Source organism: Xenopus laevis, chromosome 1L (assembly GCF_017654675.1).
Source record: "Xenopus laevis strain J_2021 chromosome 1L, Xenopus_laevis_v10.1, whole genome shotgun sequence".
NCBI classification, from domain to species: Eukaryota; Metazoa; Chordata; class Amphibia; order Anura; family Pipidae; genus Xenopus; species Xenopus laevis.
The window spans coordinates 87,323,546-87,342,818 of record NC_054371.1 but is presented as its reverse complement, the minus strand read 5'-3'; positions in this window follow the sequence as shown (position 1 = coordinate 87,342,818).

Below are 19,273 nucleotides of genomic sequence, written 5' to 3'. Positions count from 1 at the left end.
CTGGCTACTTTCACTATTATAACAGAGCACACAGAGCCTTTTACTGACTGCTTTTTGCTAAGCAGTAGTTTCAATATGTCAGGATATGCCACTATCTACCCATGAATCAATCATTGATGCCATGACACCCACTTAAAGGAGATGTATTATATAAAAAAAAAAAGAATGGTCCAGTTCATTCAACTCTTTTAGATATAGAAGGAATGTTTTTAGAAGGAAAAGGTTACTTTATTGAAAAGTTCTGCAAAAACCCTACTAGTCCTGCCCATCTGTTCCACTGAATTGTCTGGCCTTGCAGCGTAGCCCGTGGCACTCAGTACACTGCACTATAGAATAGGAACCAATCAGCAGCTAGGCAGGAAGGGAACTGAAGCATGTGTTCACTTGTGTCACTGCAGGGCTGTGATTGGCTATCCCCCTCTTGTTGTTTCTCGTTATTTATGATTTTCAATATGAGTTATTACAATAAAGATGCTAAATTAAAAAAAGAACAAAAATACGAACATAGCCTAGACAAAATAGTGTTGACTATAGCTGCTAGCAAACAAGAGTGCAGTCATATGAACCAGACAAAAACAAGTAATATTGTGAAGTAATATTGCAAAGGGGAAATTAGAATAAAGAAATCATTTGTTTCAGTTGGCATGATGTTGCATTATTATTCCTAAATATGTCCCAAGTGGACCACACCACTTGTCTATCTAATGTGTCATCCAACCAAGTGCTAAGGTAGTGCATATTTTAAATGTTATAAAGTCTCTGGTATAGTTGTAATAAAGGCAATTTAGGGGCTAAACCATTGAGCGAAAATTACCCAATGTGCTGCAGCCAATATTTGGGATAATTTGAGCATGTGCAAATCCCACATACGGTAGGAATAATGTTGCAATTTCTAAAGAAGCATTTGCAAGGAATATTTTTGATACAATCTGAAATACCAGTCCAGAATGTTTGAACTATCCTGCAGTGCCACCTTGCATGTATATAGTCCCCTGGAAGTTGAACCACAAGGACCGCATATTACGAAGAGTGATGTACCACCTGGAAAGTACTTTATAGGACATTTCTTTTATATTAACACTGAAGAATAGTTTTGTATGGAAGTCCAAACTTAAGGCCACATATTGTCCATATCCTAGAGTTGGAGTTCAGATTTTGAGAAGGTCATGTATTTTTTGGTACTTTCCAATGGAGCAAATTGAAGGGGTGTTACATATAAAAAGCTGCCATCAACAGATATGCTTTCTTTTCTTGTAGGGTCCTAAGCATAGGTGTTTTGTAAGATTTTGCTTGCTGGTTTTTCAGTTCTGAGTATGCATCAAAGAGGTGTAACCCTAATTTGGCTAGCTAAAGAAGGATAGAGCATTGGTTACATTGGACTCTAACACCCGGGATGGGCCTTCCTAAGTGGAAGGAGTGAAAGGGAGGTATAGTTCAACAACAACTCACTTGAGCTGTGTGAATAAAGTAAAATAAAGGACACCAAGGACACCATTCTTGCAAATAACAAATACAAAACAGATTTTATTTCCAGGACAACTCCACAGGGTAATATACTCACAGATCCAATGAAGCAATGCAGCAATAAATAATCAATGTCAGAAAAGACAGCGAGGAGACAACACAATGTGACACCACGTGGAGATAGCTTGGAGAGTTGAAAGGTTCACCTTCTAGGGTTTCAATGCCTCATGTAATCGTGATCCCCTATAGCAGAAATGGATCAGGAAAAAGACTATACCTGAATCCCTCTTCAGTACTGCAGTCTCATTATTTAGGCAATCTGAGCCTATGGGAGAGCTACTGCCTTCTATCTCTCCTAGTCAGTGCTTTCATTGAAGTGAAAAATGTGGAGAGATGCTCTGGGGTATATTTATCAAAGAGTGAAGTTAATAGTGAAGTTCCCCCACCAGAGTGAAATTCCGCCACTCCCCATTAATTTCTATGGGCTTTTTAAAGGCGTATTTATCAAAGGGTAATGTCACAGCCGGCACCCAATACCAGAACAAGTGCCAAGTACCCTGGTCTCGGCTTGGCTTCACCAGTAGTGTAATCACCTTTGGGCTTCGGGAGGAGCCCTCAGCTTAATTGGGTGCCACCTGGACTTAACGAGGGGTACAAGGTGAGGTGTTCTGGCTGGCAAAGGGGCACGACCGGATAGCAAGAGTATTTGGGCAGAAGGTCAAGGACAAGGTGTCTGGTGGAAACGTAAACAGGACAGACCAGATCAGGACAGGCAGATAACAGAATCATCAGACAGGCAAGGGGTCAAAACCAGGTAATCAGACAGACTGGATCAGGCAGAAGGAGTTGTCGTTAGGCAGGCAAAGGGTCAAAACCGGGTTAACAGACAAACAGGATCAGGCAGGCTCTGTAGTCAATAAACAGGCAGGATCAGGCTACAGAGGTCAGAATAGTCAGGAACAGGCTGGGTCAAACACGGGAAGAACAGTCAGTATAGCAAATTCAGGAACAGGTAGCACAAGGCTCAGGAAACCACATCCTATGATCCTATAACGGGCACTGGCTACAGGTCTGAATGGGCCTTAAATAGGGTCCCAATTGTGCGCAAAAATGCGCGCCCTAGGAATCCAAGATGCCTCCGGCAAGGGGAGGACAGGAGCGGCGCAGCGGGCGTCCACGCCAAGGACGCGGCGTGGACCCCGCTGCCCACTAGACCACTAGGGCAGGTTTCTTACAGGTGAACTTTCACTTTCACTCATTGATAAATATCAAAATCCCATAGAAATGAATTGAGAGCTGCGGAATATCACTCTAGTGGCAGAACTTTACTCTTTGATAAATTTACCCCTGGTGTGGTGAGTATAGTGCGGTGTGCTAAAACAAGCCCCTCCCACAATCATAAGCCACACCCATTGTTATAATAAGCCTCCCGCACCAATGTTTTATGGTTTCACCCACTTTAAAGCAAAGCCATTATGCTATTTCAATTTAAGTATTTCCTTCTAATGCACAGTTTAATTCCCAGTATGCATAGATTTAGCTAAGAATGTGACCTGTAGGGACCCCAAAATTAATATTGTGCATAGGACTTTTCTTGTCTGACAATTTAGCTTCTGCAAACACAGCACCTTGCCTGTGTTTTATGTGTCTTAACATAGCACAACCCCATCATATTCTATATTAACCAAGATTATTTCATATATATATATATATATATATATATATATATATATATATATATATATATCATTCTCTCACTATTCATTAATCTGCTGTTTACTATCTTTTTGTTTTCCCCTGTTTTCTTTTTCTCTCCTTTTCTCTATAACCCTCTCTGATGCCTACACCTTCTTTATTTGTTTAACACAACTCTAGCTCTTCTCTCCTTCTCTCTTTTTATCTTCTATATATTTAACTATACAGGTTTGGGATCCGTTATCCGGAAACTTATTATGCAGAAAGCTTCAAATTACAGAAAGGTTGTCTATCATAGACTCCATTTTATCTAAATAATCCAGATTTTTATAAAACAGTAGCTTGTACTTGATCCCAACTAAGATATTATTAATCAAAACCAGCCTATTGGGTTTATTTAATGTTTATATCAATTTCTAGTAGACTTAAGGTATGAAGATCCAAATTACAGAAAGATCTGTTATCTGGAAAACCCCAGGTCCAAAGCATTCTGGATAACAGGTCCCATACCTGTATTATATTTTACCTCTGCATTTTATTTGCATGCAGAGGTGGAGAGGAGCAAAAGAAAGTTCAGGGATTCAAAACTCTTGCATCCCCACTGAGGGGATGCTTTTTCACAGAAATAAAGAAGTGAAGGGATGGCATCCCTCCACAATTACAGCACTGCTCCTAGATGGAGCATAGGCGGCTCTTGATAGCTAGATCTATCTGTCTCACTTTCCTAGAAAGTGCTATAACACAGTAACCTGTATCTGTACCTGTTCACAGGGTCCCTGTTCCCGACTTCTCAGTGGAACACAACCAGCGAGGTTAGCAACTGAAGACAAAAGAGGAAGAAAGACCCCTTGCCAAAAACTATATTCAAGGAAGTGGTCATCAGCCTATGGGCTAATCACAGCGCAGAGCACTCTACTTCATACTACAGAAGGCGGCGCCCAGCACTGCGCAATGACGTGGAGGGTAAACCCCTAGAGTGGGCAAGAATTCTCTTCTGATCTTGGATGCCAAAGCTTCCCTCCAGGCTTTCCGAATTGTTTGATGCCCCAGGTCGTGTTTCTAATGCCTCATCACACCTCCTACAGATCCTGCAGGGAAATCGTAGTGCCAGCGAGTACGCTATTGAATTTAGAAAATTGATGGCTGAAACCAACTGGAACAACGAGGCTTATGGAGCCATTGTCTATCAAGGTTTATCAAGCAGACTCAAAGATGACCTAGTCTCCAGGGATCTCCCTGAGCAATTGGAAGATCTGATTGCACTCGCCATCAAGGTAGACACCCGACTCCGGGAACACCAATCCGATAAAGGGGCTTAGTAGAAGATTCCTGCCTGTCCTGGCACCATGCTTCCAGAGACCCCTCCTTCCTGATCCTGTTTCTCCTCATCCTGTCACTCCCCTGGAGGAACCTATGCAGATTGGTCTGATGAAACTCTCCGAACAAGAGAAATGGCTGGCAGGACTATGTGCTGTGTTGGTAAAACAAACAATTTTGCCAACAACTGCCCTTCAAAGTTGGGGAGATCTCCACACTCAGGAAGAACTGGGCAATTTTCTCTTCTGGACAATCTCCTCCCTCTTCTGTCACATGGATGGTCAACAACAATATGAAGTAGAAAAGATCTTGGATTCCAGATTCTCCAGGAATTCACTACAGTTCCTCATCCAGTGGAAAGGCTTTGGTCCTGAGGATTGCTCATGGGTGAAATAGTCATGTCCATGGCCCTTGTTTAATGCGAGACTGCTTCAGGCAGTTTCCAAAGAAGCCACGACATAGTGGTCCAGTGGTCCCTGGGGGAGGGGGTACTGTCCGGAGCGCTCAGCTTCGTAATAAAGATGACCTTGCCCAGCGGCGCGCAATGAGCACGTGATGTTATTGTGGCGTGATTGGAATGAAAATTTTAAATAAATAGACGTTGAGGTCACGGGTTCAATGCTCGATAATAGGATTTGTTTATAGCATTCCTGGGTGTTGCTAAATTTGTATTAACCTTATTCCTGGACATTTTTACTTGCCTGAACCTAAGACTTGCTTTTATTCTGCCTGCCTTTTGAACTATTGCCTGGAAATTGACTACGATTACTCCTGATTCCTTTTGGATACTGCAAACTTGGACTTCACCCTAAAGCTTCCTCCTTGGTCTGGACTTCCCTGCACTCGGAGCCGATAGGCCCCTGACAGATACAAATTTGCTAATAAGCAAAACTAGATACATGGGATCTCTCCCATCAACTAGGGAAATGAGGAAGTGTAGGGAGTTTAAACCATAGGACATGAAAGCTGAAGAATTAGGTGGCCAGTAGCCTGGTCCAAACTTTACTCCCTTCAATTTTTTAAATTCACTTTTTTTTAATAAAAGCAACATCAAATCTCTTATGATATTTTTGAATATAGCTGTTGTTTGCAAAAGAGAATTCACAATATGCATAACTGATATAATTTTGCATATTGCTGAACTCTAAACAGAAACTGAACATCAATAAATGTATTGAATTCTTATTACATTTAGACAACAGTTTAAAATTCTGCTTTTTAATGATATCTCAACACATCGCCTGAAGCATATAGTACTCAGGGACGATTCACGGCAGGAAGGGGTCATTCTTCCACTGTGTATAACCCTGGTAAGGCCCCATTTAGAATATGCTGTACAGTTTTGGTCTCCAGTGTTCAAACAGGACAATATTGAATTAGAGAGGGTACAGAGAAGGGCAACTAAGCTGGTAAAATGTATGGAAAATCTTAGCTATGAGGAAAGCCTAGCCAAATTGGGGATGTTCACGCTGGAGATGCTTAAGGGGTGATATGATAACTATTTGTTGTTAAAAATGTGTGCAGAAAGGTTCATTAAAATCTACCCTTGCCTGAAACCCCTCCAATGCAGCGTCCATGCTCCTGCAGTCTACTTCTGCTGGAGATCCCACTATTATAAGTCAGGCTGGTACCTTGTACTGAGTGATGTCAGTGCTGGACTGGCAGGTTGCAAAGTTAATTTAGCTGCTATTTGGACTTCTGATCTTCGGCATGTGTGCAGGCAATTAATTAAACCATAATTGGAAATAGGAGAGTGGGAATATGTGCACTCTATATACAGTACTTAAAGTGCCCCATTATCAAATTCTACCTGTACAACTACTGATGCATATTGCAAGCTAATTTAATGAAAACACAACTGTCATTTCCTTGTAGCAGCACAAGACTGGTTAGGCTTAAATCAAAAATAACTGTTAAAAAATATGGGGTACTGTTCCTTTAATTTAGCTTTAAAGGAACAGTTAAGTGAAAAATAAAAACTGGGTAAACAGGCTGTGCAAAATATTAATGCATCTAATACAGTTATTTAGCCAAAAATGTAATGTATAAAGGCTAAAGTGACTGGATGTCTAACATAACAGAACAGAACACAACTTCCTGCTTTTCAGCTCTCTAACTCTGATTTAGTCAGAGACTTGAAGGAGGGCCACATGGGACATAACTGTTCCGTGAGTGTACAATTGATCCTCAGCATTCAGCTCAGATTCAAAAGCAACAGTTATGACCCATGTGCCTCCCCTCAAGTCACTGATTGGTTACTGCCTGGTAACCAATCAGTGAAAACCAAGAAAGTTGAAAAGCAGTAGTAGTGTTCTGTTATGTTAGACATCCAGTCACTCCAGCCTGTACACATTACATTTTTGGCTAACTAACTATATCAGAAACATTTTTTATTTTGCACAGCCTACCTATTTACCCAGTTTTTATTTGTATACTGAACAATCTGCCCATATAGAGGAAGAGATAGAGAGTAAAAATTATTGTTGGGGACAGACTGAGTTGCCTGGTAGTAATAAGGTAGATCTGGAAATTCCAGGCCTCTCCTACGTCTAAAAGAGAAGGAAAGATTAAAACTAAGCTTTATCAGGAAGGTCTATATAAATACACCAGTAAACCATCAAAGTAATACTGCTCTGAGTCCACATTTCTTTCCTTCTATTGTGTATAAATGGTTGTAACAATTTCGTTATTAGGAACCTTGTGTAGTGAACGGTACCTTTGGATGAACCCTGTGGGTTCCGGTGTTCATTGACGCCGTTTAGGGGCCCCGGGCTTTCTGCTGTGGAAGCCAACAAGGAAGCATGTAGCAACAACGTAAATGAGGTACCGGCAGAGATCAAGAGAAAGCAATAGTCGTAGTCAAAACCAGAAAGTCAATAAACAGGAATACGCTTGAGCAAGAACAGATAATCTGATGCCTAGCTTGGGCACTTACAAAATGGAGGACTGGGCCATTAAAGCTGATTTGGCGATAAAATTCAAATCCAGGGCCCATTTGTGACGCCATATGACGCTTAGCGGCCACTTTGACACTTGCGTCATGACGCTCGGCGTCAAAGTGGCCGCAAACTCGGAAGTGTGCGTCTGCGCACAGACTTCTTTGCAGAGAAGTGCCGAGAGAAGGTAAGAGAACGCTGGAATCTCCCGGCGCATCTTACAGTACCCCCCCCTTCAGGAGTAACCTCCGGCGACTCCCAACACTTATCTGGAAACTTCTTATGAAAGGCCCGGATCAGACGAAGAGCATGAGTGTCAGCAGCTCTCACCCAAGATCTCTCTTCAGGTCCAAAACCCTTCCAATGGACCTAATATTGGACCTTGACTCTAACCTTCCTGGAATCCAGAATCTCCTGAACCTCGAACTTCTGGTGATCATGAAGAATGATGGGAGCAGGATGAATTTAGAAAAATGTTTCTAAGAAAAGCAGGGAAACATGAAAGGTATTGGAGATGTTCATGTTGGAAGGAAGTTCTAAGCGAAAAAAAAACAGGGTTAATCACCTCCTTAATCTTGAAGGGTCCCACATAGCGAGGTCCAAATTTGGAAAAGGGTAGACAAAGTTTGATGTGCCTAGTGGAAAGCCAGATAAAATCTCCAATCCGGTAGGGAGGATTAGCACAACAGTGTTTGTCGGCCGCAATCTTCTGAGCAGACAAAGCTTTCCTTTGAAGAGACTGGTGGACTTGAGACCAGATGTCTTTGAAATCACAAACAAGTGCGTCGGCTGCAGGTATCTCTGTCTTGAAAACATCAGGAGGAAGAGCAGAAGGTTGATAGCCAAAGACAATGAAAAACTGAGAAACTCCCAGAGACTCAGGTTTAAGATTTGTATGAGCAAACTCAGCCCAAGGAAGGAGTTCAACGCAATTGTCCTGGTTTTGAGAAATGAAACATCGCAGGAACTGTTCTAAACTCTGATTGGTCCTCTCCCGTCTGACCATTGCTTTGTGGATGGTAGGCCAAAAAGAAGTTCAATTTAATGCCCAAATGTTTCGAGAAAGCCCGACAAAATCTGGATAGAAACTGTACCCCATGGTCAGACACAATAGACTGAGGCACACCATGCAAACGAAAACATTTTTTTGATGAAAATTTGAGCCAAACCAGCAGCGGATGGAAGTTTTCTCAGAGGAACAAATTGAGCCATCTTGGAAAATCTGTCCACTACTACCAAAATAGTAGTCATATCCGAGGACCTAGGCAGGTCCACAATAAAGTCCACAGCCACATCTTGCCAGGGTTGAGTGGGAATGGGTAAGGGTTGAAGAAGGCCACAGGGTAAGCAACGAGGACTCTTCTGTTGAGCACAGACTGTGAAGGCAGAAACAAAGAGCTTGACATCTTTAACGCGCAAAGGCCACCAGCAATACCACAAAACAAACTCCTGAGTCTTCTTGATGCCTGGATGACCAAAAACCTTAGAAGAATGAGCCCATTCGACAACTTGGGCCACCCTTGACTGCGGTACAAATACTCTCCCATTCAGGCATTCAGGAGAATGTTCCAAGTTGGACAGATCAGACAAAGATCAAGTCGGGAGAAATAATAGGGGAGGGTGGGATCGGGTTACTCTCTCTCTGCACCATACATCTGGTCAAGGCATCTGCTTTAGTATTCTTAGAACCGGGCTGATATGAGATGAAGAAATTAAACCTAGAGAAAAACAAAGCCCAGCAAGCCTGACGAGGATTGAGTTTTCTAGCCGAGGAAATGTTTTCGAGATTCTTGTGATCCATTAAGATGGTAATAGGCTGTTCAGTTCCCTCAAGCAGATGATGCCACTCCTCCAGTGCAAGCTTAACAGCCAAAAGTTCACGATTACCCACATCATAATTCCTCTCGGCAGGAGACAGAGTCCCTTGAAATTCAGCGTGCTGAGACAAAACGGCCCCCCTCCCAGCTCCGAAGCATCGACCTCCAGAATAAAAGGCCGGACAGGATCAGGATGAAGAAGGATTGGAGCAGAACTAAACAATCTTTTACGAGTCACAAACACCTCTTTTGCTTGAGGGGTCCAAGAAATTTTACAAGGCTTCTTCGAAAGAGCCGTAATGGGTGCCACTATTTGGGAAAAATTCTTGATAAATTTACGGTAAAAGTGGGCAAAACCCAGGAAATGTTGAATGGCTTTCAAAGTTGTAGGAACCGCCAATCAAGAACAGTGGAAACTTTAGCAGGATCCATCTCAAATCCTGAAGGAGAAATCACACATCCCAGGAAGGAGATCGAAGTGTGGAATCCACACTTTTCAAGTTCAGCATAAAGGCAATTTTCCCTTAATTTGATAAGAACTTGTTTTACTTGGAAAAGCTGATCAGAAATTGAAGAAGAATAAAACAGAATACCATCCAAATAGTCTATGGCACAAGTTTGCAGAAAGTCTCGAAGAACATCGTTGATGAAATCTTGAAAGACAGCAGGAGTGTTGCATAAGCTGAACGGCATGACCAAATACTCATAATGGCCATCCCGGGTGTTGAAGGCCATCTTCCATTCATCACCTCGACGAATGTGAATGAGGTTGTATGCACCCCGCAAGTCTAACTTGGTGAAGACTTTAGCTCCTCTTAGTCTGTCGAATAATTCTGGTATGAGAGGTAATGGGTATCGATTCTTTATCGTTATTTTGTTCAAGGCACGATAGTCAATGTGCGGCCTAAGCATGCCATCCTTCTTCTGGACAAAAAAGAAACCGGCTCCGGCCGGGGATGTGGACTTCCTGATGAATCCTTTAGAAAGATTCTCCTGAACATATTCTTTCATGGCTTGGGTCTCAAGCACAGATAAGGGATGTTCTTCCCCTAGGAGGAATGGAGCCGGGAACCAGATCAACAGGACAATCATACAGACGATGAGGAGGTAAGATCTCTGCATTTCGCTTCTCAAACACATCAGCAAAATCCTTGTAGACATCAGGGAGAAGAGGACTGGAGACTGGGAGCAAAGATGACGTGGCCACAGAAATGACAGAAGAGGAAATGCAATTGGAGCGACAAAATGAACTCCAAGTTCCCCCGAAGACCAGTCAATGGACGGATAATGGAGTCGAAGCCAAGGAAACCCCAAAATGATAGGATTTCAGGACAATCAAGGAGCAGAAAAGACATATCCTCTACATGAAGACTGCCCTCTCGAATCAGGACTAGGACAGTAGCAGAAGAAAGAACACCAGGTGAAATTGGTCTGCCATCCAGAAAGAGGAATCCTGAGAGGCATGGAACTCAGACCACAGGACTTGGCAAAGGTGTTATTGATGAAATTTCCTGCTGCTCCAAAATCAAGAAAAGCTTGGCAGGAAAATGTACCAGACAGGGTAGAAAGGGAAGCAGGGAGAAACATACGAGATTTAAAGGAAACTGGGAGTGCAGAAATCTTTCCTAGAGGAGACTCCCCTTTTACACTAGGCTGAGGCATTTCCCTGATTCTGAGGTCTGGTTGGACAAGATCTCAGCAGATGTCCAGCGAGGCGGCAATATAAACAGAGACCAGAATTTCTCCTACAGATCTTCTCCTCTGGAGTTAGGCAAGTAGCGGTGTGGAAGCCACGGGAGGAGGAGGAAAGTCAGGCCTGAGGTAGGATGAAACCAAAGGCTTGCGGGCACGATACTTAAGGGAAGACTTCTCATTTACAATAAATACTAGGAAGTCATCAAAAGAAGTAGGCAGATCCCAAGTGACCAGCTCATCCTTTAGATCCTCATGAAGCCCCCTCCAGAAAACTGCAATAAGCGCCTCATTGTTCCAGGATACTTTTGCAGCCAGAGTCCAGAAATGTATGACGTATTCGGAGGCTGTATTGGATCCTTGATTGATCTTCATGAGCTGATCAGAGGCATTACGTTTCCGGCCTGGAACATCAAACTCTCTCCGCCCCCCCTCCCCTCCCTGCTGTAATCTGAGCACAGAGCTATGAGCGAGCAAGGAGAGACTCAGCCAGGAAGTGATGTCACACCAAGCTAATTTGTCAGCTGCTATCCTAAACAAACAGAGAGAGCTTCTAGAGCTGTTTACTCAGGTATGTTAAAACATTCTACAAAATAAATATAGCAGTCTAGCTTGCACTATTGCGGCTAATCTTTTGGCAGTAAACTGACTAGGTAGCTTTCTTTCTCCTTTAATGGTATGGAATATATTGTCCCCTTTGAACAAAACAGGGATTGTTGCAAAGGTTTTTATCATTTATAATATGGTTATATAACCTTGATGAGAATATTTTTTTAGTTAGCAATTTTAGAGTAAACAGTTTTTGATTTTATTAAGTTTCTTGCAGACTGTTGTAATCAGTCCATTAAATCAAAGTTTTATGTTACTCCTGTATGGTGATTGGAGAGGTAATTGAATGTTTGTTTATAGCAAGATATTGTTCTATAGTTGTTCTTTTTTGGAGAGAATTTGTGAAATTGCAAGTATGGAATCATTCAATCTCCATCTGCTCGTAGAATAGATTATGAATAGAGAGTTCAATTTAGTGGTTACAGTGCCAAGCCAAATCTACGGAGCACCCTAACCAAACCCCGGCCCCCAATTCCCCCCCTGCCAAAGTGAGCCGATGATTCAGGGAGGGCATGACAAGCCGCAGCAGCAATGCTAACCAGCTGGCCCCCTCATCTGTTATATTTAATAAAACAGCTTTACAGTGGTGTTGTGCCGCACAATGGGTTTACTATTCTTTCTTTTCTATAAGCATGTAAGAGCCTGGTGACTGGTGATCTGTAATATAAATACAATACGTTAAAAAAGATTAAAAATAATAATAGTATAAAAAGTAACTGATTCTCTAAAAAAGGTTGTGGGATATTCCATGCTGTCAGGTAAGCACTGTGCCTGTGAGGCCCCTCTGTGTGACATCAGCAGATGTGACGTTATGGCGCAACGCACATGCATGTGATGTCACTTCTGCCGGGTGGCAGTAGAGGAACCCCAGTAAATTCTACTTCTACACTAGCATCACTCTCAACATCAAAAGGTCTCCCTCAATTACCCCTTGCAAGCACCTAAATTACCATGTTTTGAACCAAACTGTTCCTAGTTCCATGGTTCCCTCTCTATTGTACAGGTATAGGATTTATTATTCAGAAACCCATTATCTAGAAAGCTTCAAATTCCTGGAAGGCCATCTTCCATAGATTCCATTATAATCAAATAATTTAACATTTTAGAATCATTCCCTTTTTCTTTGTGATAATAAAACAGTACTTGATCCCAACTAAGATATAATTAATTCTCATACAGTTCTCCCCCCTGATGGCAACCCTGTCTCTATTGTTTCAGAATTTAAGTGCAGCTGTTAGTTTTTTGCTTAAATGTACAGATGTGTGTTGAACAGTAGTGTGTAGTGCAACCATATACAATATTTTAAAATGCTTGTCTCATCATACCTCCAGTCAGCATGTCACAATACAGGGATCATTTCTCTTCCCAGGCTTTTCTACATACACTTTATACAGTATACATCACTCCTAGTCAATGTAGCACTGAGATGCTGACACTTATATTTATGTAACTACATGACATCTGAAGGTGAGAATACAGAGAATACATAGTGTAATGCGGAAGTTTAGAGATTTTTTTTTTTTGAATCTGATGCAATGTCAGCCTACATTTTGCTTCACAGTCACTAGATGGAGCCCCTATGTTGAAAAAAGTACATTGAAAATATTCTGTGGAAAGGTTGGTTATGTCTGAGGGGGTGATTTATTAACATTAAAATTTAAAATATGTGGGCTAAAACTCCTGAATTTGAATTATGATTTTAAACTCAAATGTCCGATCATAATTTAGCTCAAAAAAGTTGAATTTGAATATAAAACTTTAGCATCTAAAATCTGCCAAATTCATGTAAAAATTAATGGGGGCTGTCTACGGCAAATTTAAAACATTTCTTCGATGCAAGTGTTTTTCAAAACATTGAAAATAATAACGTATAATTTTGAGGTATTTTTAAGGCGTTTATTCGACAGTTTTTTTATTGTATTAAAATGTTTTACATTTTTAGCTCATTTAGCAAGCTCACCAAACAAGCAGATATATCATTTGGCCATCAATGCATAGGACCAAATCGGACTGATTCAATAGTTGGCCCTAGTACCAATGCTCATATCATACCCTGGAAGTGCTCAGCAGACAAGGACATCATTACCGATGCATTCTTTGTTCCATGGGATTCTCAAACTAGTCCAATTGCTATCTGGCAGATTTTTAGTCAGATAAGATGCTTTTCCAAGACAGAAACCATAAAAACAGATGATTTAAGTGTAGCTTTGCATATGTGATATACACATCATTTAGCTGTACTGACAGATACATTAATGCCTTATTTTTTTTATTTGCACATTATTTGCAGATGTAATTGATTTTCAAAGCAAGAACCACATCTCCTTCTCTGCATAGCTGGTTCTAAGTATATGTACCATTGAAACGAGTTGATAGTATCCAGTTCCACCTTGTCAATCCTCTATTTCTCACAATGTCTTTCACACTTCTGTGATTTTCCTTTATTACCGTTCTGTTAATACAGAACATAAAAGAGGAGATACATTTTGCTACATTGATTTCATTATTGATGGTCCATTTAGTCAGATCCAGCAGTGGCGTGATTAGCATAAACAGACTGACTTATTTTGCTATCGATAGCAATTTACAAATAACTTAAAATAATATAGTAATAAATGTATGTTGGAAAGTTGCTTTAAATTAAAGTAGCTTTTATTATACACTGTATAAGATTTTATATCTTGGTAAAATATATAATATAAACTTATAAAACCATGACACAAGATAAATCATATATTTTCAACATTAACCCTTTATTATTGTATTACTACCATCACTGTATTATTATTTTAAACATTTTAGAATACAACTTACTTATAGAATACACGTATATTTATATCATGTCAAATACAGAATGTTTTAGAAACTGTTTCTATTCATCTCTGATATTACTAGAAAAACTAATGTTTTTAATAGATTTACATTCTTATAAAATGTGGATTCAAATACACCAGTCCCTTTCATTAGTGTAGTTTAATTTAATATAATAAATTCATTGTGCTATGTATATGGTTTTTCAAAAGCTCTAAATATATAAATATATATAAATAGTGTGTGTTCTACATGGATCTGATGTAGTGAACCATTTATATAATATGTATATAATGATGTATTACCGTTATACTATGATTGCTGGGAAAATCATAGTAGGATTGTATATCCCGCCCAGAATCCTCTATGAAGCAGCACAAAGGGCTGTGATAATGAATACAGGTACAGGATCTGTTAACGGGAAACCAGTTATCCAGAAAGCTACGAATTACATCTCCCATATGCTCCATTTTAATCAAATAATTTAAATTTGTACTTCATCCAAACTAAGATATTATTAAACTTTATTGGGGGCAAAACAACCCTATTGAGTTTATTTAATGTTTAAATGATTTTTTAGTACACTGAGGTATGAAGATCCAAATTATGGAGATATTCCTTATCCAGAAAACCCCTGGTCCTGAGCATTCTGTATAATAGGTCCCATACCTGTACCTGATTAGGTGTCTGGGCTAATTCACCTCACCTGTAGCTAAAAAGAGGTGTGGCCTGACAATAAGCTGTCTGTGTCTGTGTTCTGAGAGTAAAGGCTATACACGGCAGATTTAAGCTGCCAATTCAAGTCTGACCCTCGGTCAGATGTCAATTGGGAAGTTTGATTTTTAGGTCAGATTGAGGACTGCATTGGCTCATTGCGGTCTTTGCCCAGACAGCCCCTATTCCGGTTGTTGTAATGCAATATTGCCTACCTGTGGTGGGTATATTGGGGGAAGGATCCTCTTTGCGACCTTGCCAGACAAGCGAATTGTATAATATATATTTTAGGGGAGCTAAAAACAAACTGTTCAGGAGAACTAAGAACTACTAACAGCAAGTTGAAGACTGTTTTGTTGAATAAACACTGGTGTGTGACTTTTTATTTGCTTATACTGCAGATATGTGAACTTTAATCTGGGTTGTATAAGAAGCACATAAAACACAATAAAACACATTGATACTGGAAATCTTTGGAGGAATCCCAACACAGTATACTATCGCAAATAGTGTGGATAAAGTAGGCCTTAAAGGGAAACTGTCATGGGAAAACAACTTTTTTTCTCTCAAAATGTATCAGTTAATAGTGCTGCTCCAGCAGACTTCTGCACTGAAATTCATTTCTCAAAACGGCTAATGGATTTTTTTTTATATTTAATTTTGAATTCTGACATGGGGCTAGACATATTGTCAGTTTCCCAGGTGCCCACAATCATGTACCTTGTGCTCTAATAAACTTCATTCACTCTTTACTGCTGCACTGCAAGTTGGAGTGATATCACCCCCCTCCCTTCCCCCCCCCCCAGCAGCCTGTCAGCAGAACAATGGGAAGGTAACCAGATAACAGCTCCCTGGTAGACATGAGCACTCAATAGTAAAAATCCATGTCCCACTGCAACTCCTTCAGTTATATTGATTAGCAGAAACAGCCTGCCAGAAAGCAGTTCCATAGTGCAGCACTTGCTCTTTCTGAAAGCACATGACCAGGCAAAATGACCTGAGATGACTCCACACCAAAATTACAACTAAAAAAATATATACTTGTTGGTTTAGGAATGAAATTTTACATGGTAGAGAGAATTGTTTGCAGTGTAAACAGTGTAATTTAGAAATAAAAAACTATAAAAATCGTGACAAAACCCCCCATAACATATATTTCCTCAATATATGATATGCTATCAAGTAAGTGTGAGAGAAAGCAGCTGCCTTTTGTTCGGGTATGGGAGCGGTACCTGGGACTGGACGTCTCAGAAGAACTTCTCCAGAAATGGATTCCCAGTCTAATATACAGCTCTAGATGTTGCAAGATCCAAGAGTTAAATTATAAAATCTTAAGTAGATGGTATTACACCCCAGACAAGTTACATACGATTTATCCAACCACGAGTAGCACCTGCTGGAGGTGTAAAGCAGATATAGGTACGTTACTTCATATATTCTGGGACTGCCCAGCTCTCACAAACTACTGTCCGGTAATTCTGAAAGCCTGTTTCCAGGTACTAGGAAGAGATCCATCACTATCCCCAGCCCGCATACTTCTATTTTGGGACACAGAAAACACTGAGGGGATCCCCGATACTACTCTGGAGTATCATCTTCTTAACTCAGCCAAACTCCTAATCCCTAGACTCTGGAAATCCACTGTACCACCAACCCCTAAAGAATGGATAGGGAAGGTTAACGAATTGTCAGGGAGCCGGGATGCTCCCACCAGGGAGGTTGTCAGGATCAAGGAGGAAGCCCACAAGGGAGTCAAGGTCGCGGTGTCCAACAAGGGGTAAATCAGGAGAATAACCAAAGTTCAGGTAAGGGTTCAAAGGCAGGCAGAATATCAGCAAAGTCCAAAAGTCCAGGCAAGAGGTCAGCAACAAACAGGAACAGGATAAGTCTTCAGAAAGCAGACAGGAAACCCAGGAAACTCACAGTAATGAATCCTATACTTGGGCGCCATTCTGGCGTCTTGGTAAGGCTTTTATATTTGAATTTGGCGCCATTCTGACGTCATCGGCGTCCTTGCGCCGACGTCGACGCGCTGACGTCATCGCGCCGGCGCCGCTACCCACGTGGCGGCAATGGGCGCCGCCATTTTGGGAGCGACGCCGGCAGGGAAGGACGCGCCGCCCGGAGCTCCTGGACCTGCTCCGGGCGGCGATCATGACACGAATTAGCAAAATTTGAAGAATTATCTACATTCACAAAAAAAACAAAACTCTAACTTTAGGGATACATGGCTGAGGTGGTATTTATACAGGGATTCAGCGGAACTTCTGAGCTCCTAAACTCACATAACACAGACCGTTATCAGGGGTACCTTCAATCTGTACTCTGAGCTTTACTGCACTATGCTATATTCCTTATACCCGCATAGTCCCGAGGGGATTGTAATTGTTGCTGTATTGCCTTTGTGTATTGCTTTGTTTAAGAATGATGCCCGAGTCGTGATGTTTTTTTTTTCTTTTCTTTAAAGACAACATATGTGTGTACCCCCCCCCGCTCACTTTCCCCACTCCCCCCCTTTTTTCCTTCTGTATCCCCCTCCCTTCTTCTTTTTGGAAAACAATAAAAATCATTATACAAAAAAAAAATCATGACAGAATACCTTTAAATTGACTAATGTTAACTATTGACTTTATCTTGGAGAGTGAAGTAACAAAAGCTGTTCCCAAATGGTCTATTTGCCTTATTCTGTTTCTCTCAACCCTCAAATTAAAAAATGTAATCTTGTTTTAAGAAAGGAGGTTAACTTAAAGGGGTTGTTCACCTTTGGAACTGGCTATTATTATGATGTAGAGAGTGATATTCTGAGACAGTATTCATTTTTTATTATTGAGTTTTGTGTTTTTCTTCAGCAGCTCTCCAGTTTACCATTTCAGCAATACGGTTGCTTGAGTTCAAATTGCCAAAGCAACCATGTACTTATTTGAATAAAAGACTGATATATGAATAGGAGAGAGCGTGAACAGAAAGATGGGTAATAAATAGTAGCAATAACAATACATTTGTAGCCAAACAGAGTATTTTTAGATGGGGTAAGAGACCCCAATTTGAAAGCTGGAAATAGTTTGAATAAAAGAGCAAATAATTAAAAAAACTAAATAGTGAAGACCAGTCAGTTGGTTTTACAAGTCTGAAACTATCACAAATTTAGGAATGCTAATACTCTTAGCAAAGGGAAAATATCTTCATATGGGTGGGGGTTAAATATTTATATCCCCAGAAATGCCTTTAAAGGAAAACTTTACACGCAAAATGAATATTTAAGCAACAGTCTATATCATATTAAGTGGCATATTAAAGAATCTTACCCCAACTGGAATATATATTTAAGTAAATATTGTCATTTTACATCTCTTACCTTGAACCACCATTTTGTGTTGGTCTGTGTGCTGCCTCAGAGATTACCTGACCAAAGATACTACAACTCTAACTGTAACAGGAAGTAGTGTTAAAGCAAAAGACATAATGCTGTCCTTTAATTGGCTCATTTGACCTAACATGTATGGTTTGTTTGTGTGCACCGTGAATCCTAGGATCCTAGGGGAACAATACATTTGTATCTATACAGAGCATTTTTTAGATGGGGTCAGTGACCCTCATTTGAAAGCTGGAAAGAGTCAGAAGAAAAAGTGCGGTGCTGCGCTGACTCTGCAACGAGGGGTAATTACAGGCTTAGGGGCATTTACCGGTGTTAACACCTGTGCGGGGCAAATCCAGTTAGCGGTTATGATATTTTCTGTGACAAAGAGGAGAGCTTGTTTACCATTTAAAGAGATAGGTCAGCTCTAACGTGTTTGTTAGGGGATGAACTAATGGTACACATGCTCAGTAACGGCTGCACTCTGTGCCTCAATAGAAACTATTTACATTACAAAATAATTTCACATCATATCTTGCTGCTGTTCTTGTTTCAGGTGCCAGGCAGCCAGAATGCTGGGCCTGGGGCATGATGATATTGCATTCAGCTTGGGCACTATCTGCAATGAGTTTGTATGTTCTCCCTGTATTTGTGTGAGTTTTCTCCCACACTCAAAAATATTCTGTCAGGTTAATTGGGACCTGATAAAAATGGCCATAGTGTGCGTGACTATGAAAAAGACTGTAAGATTGTAAGCTTCACTGGGGCAGGTATTGTTGGAATTATGTACAATGTCTTTGCTACATATATGTCAGCACACTATAAATTCCAGAAAATAATAATAATCATTTCTCGGTTCCACT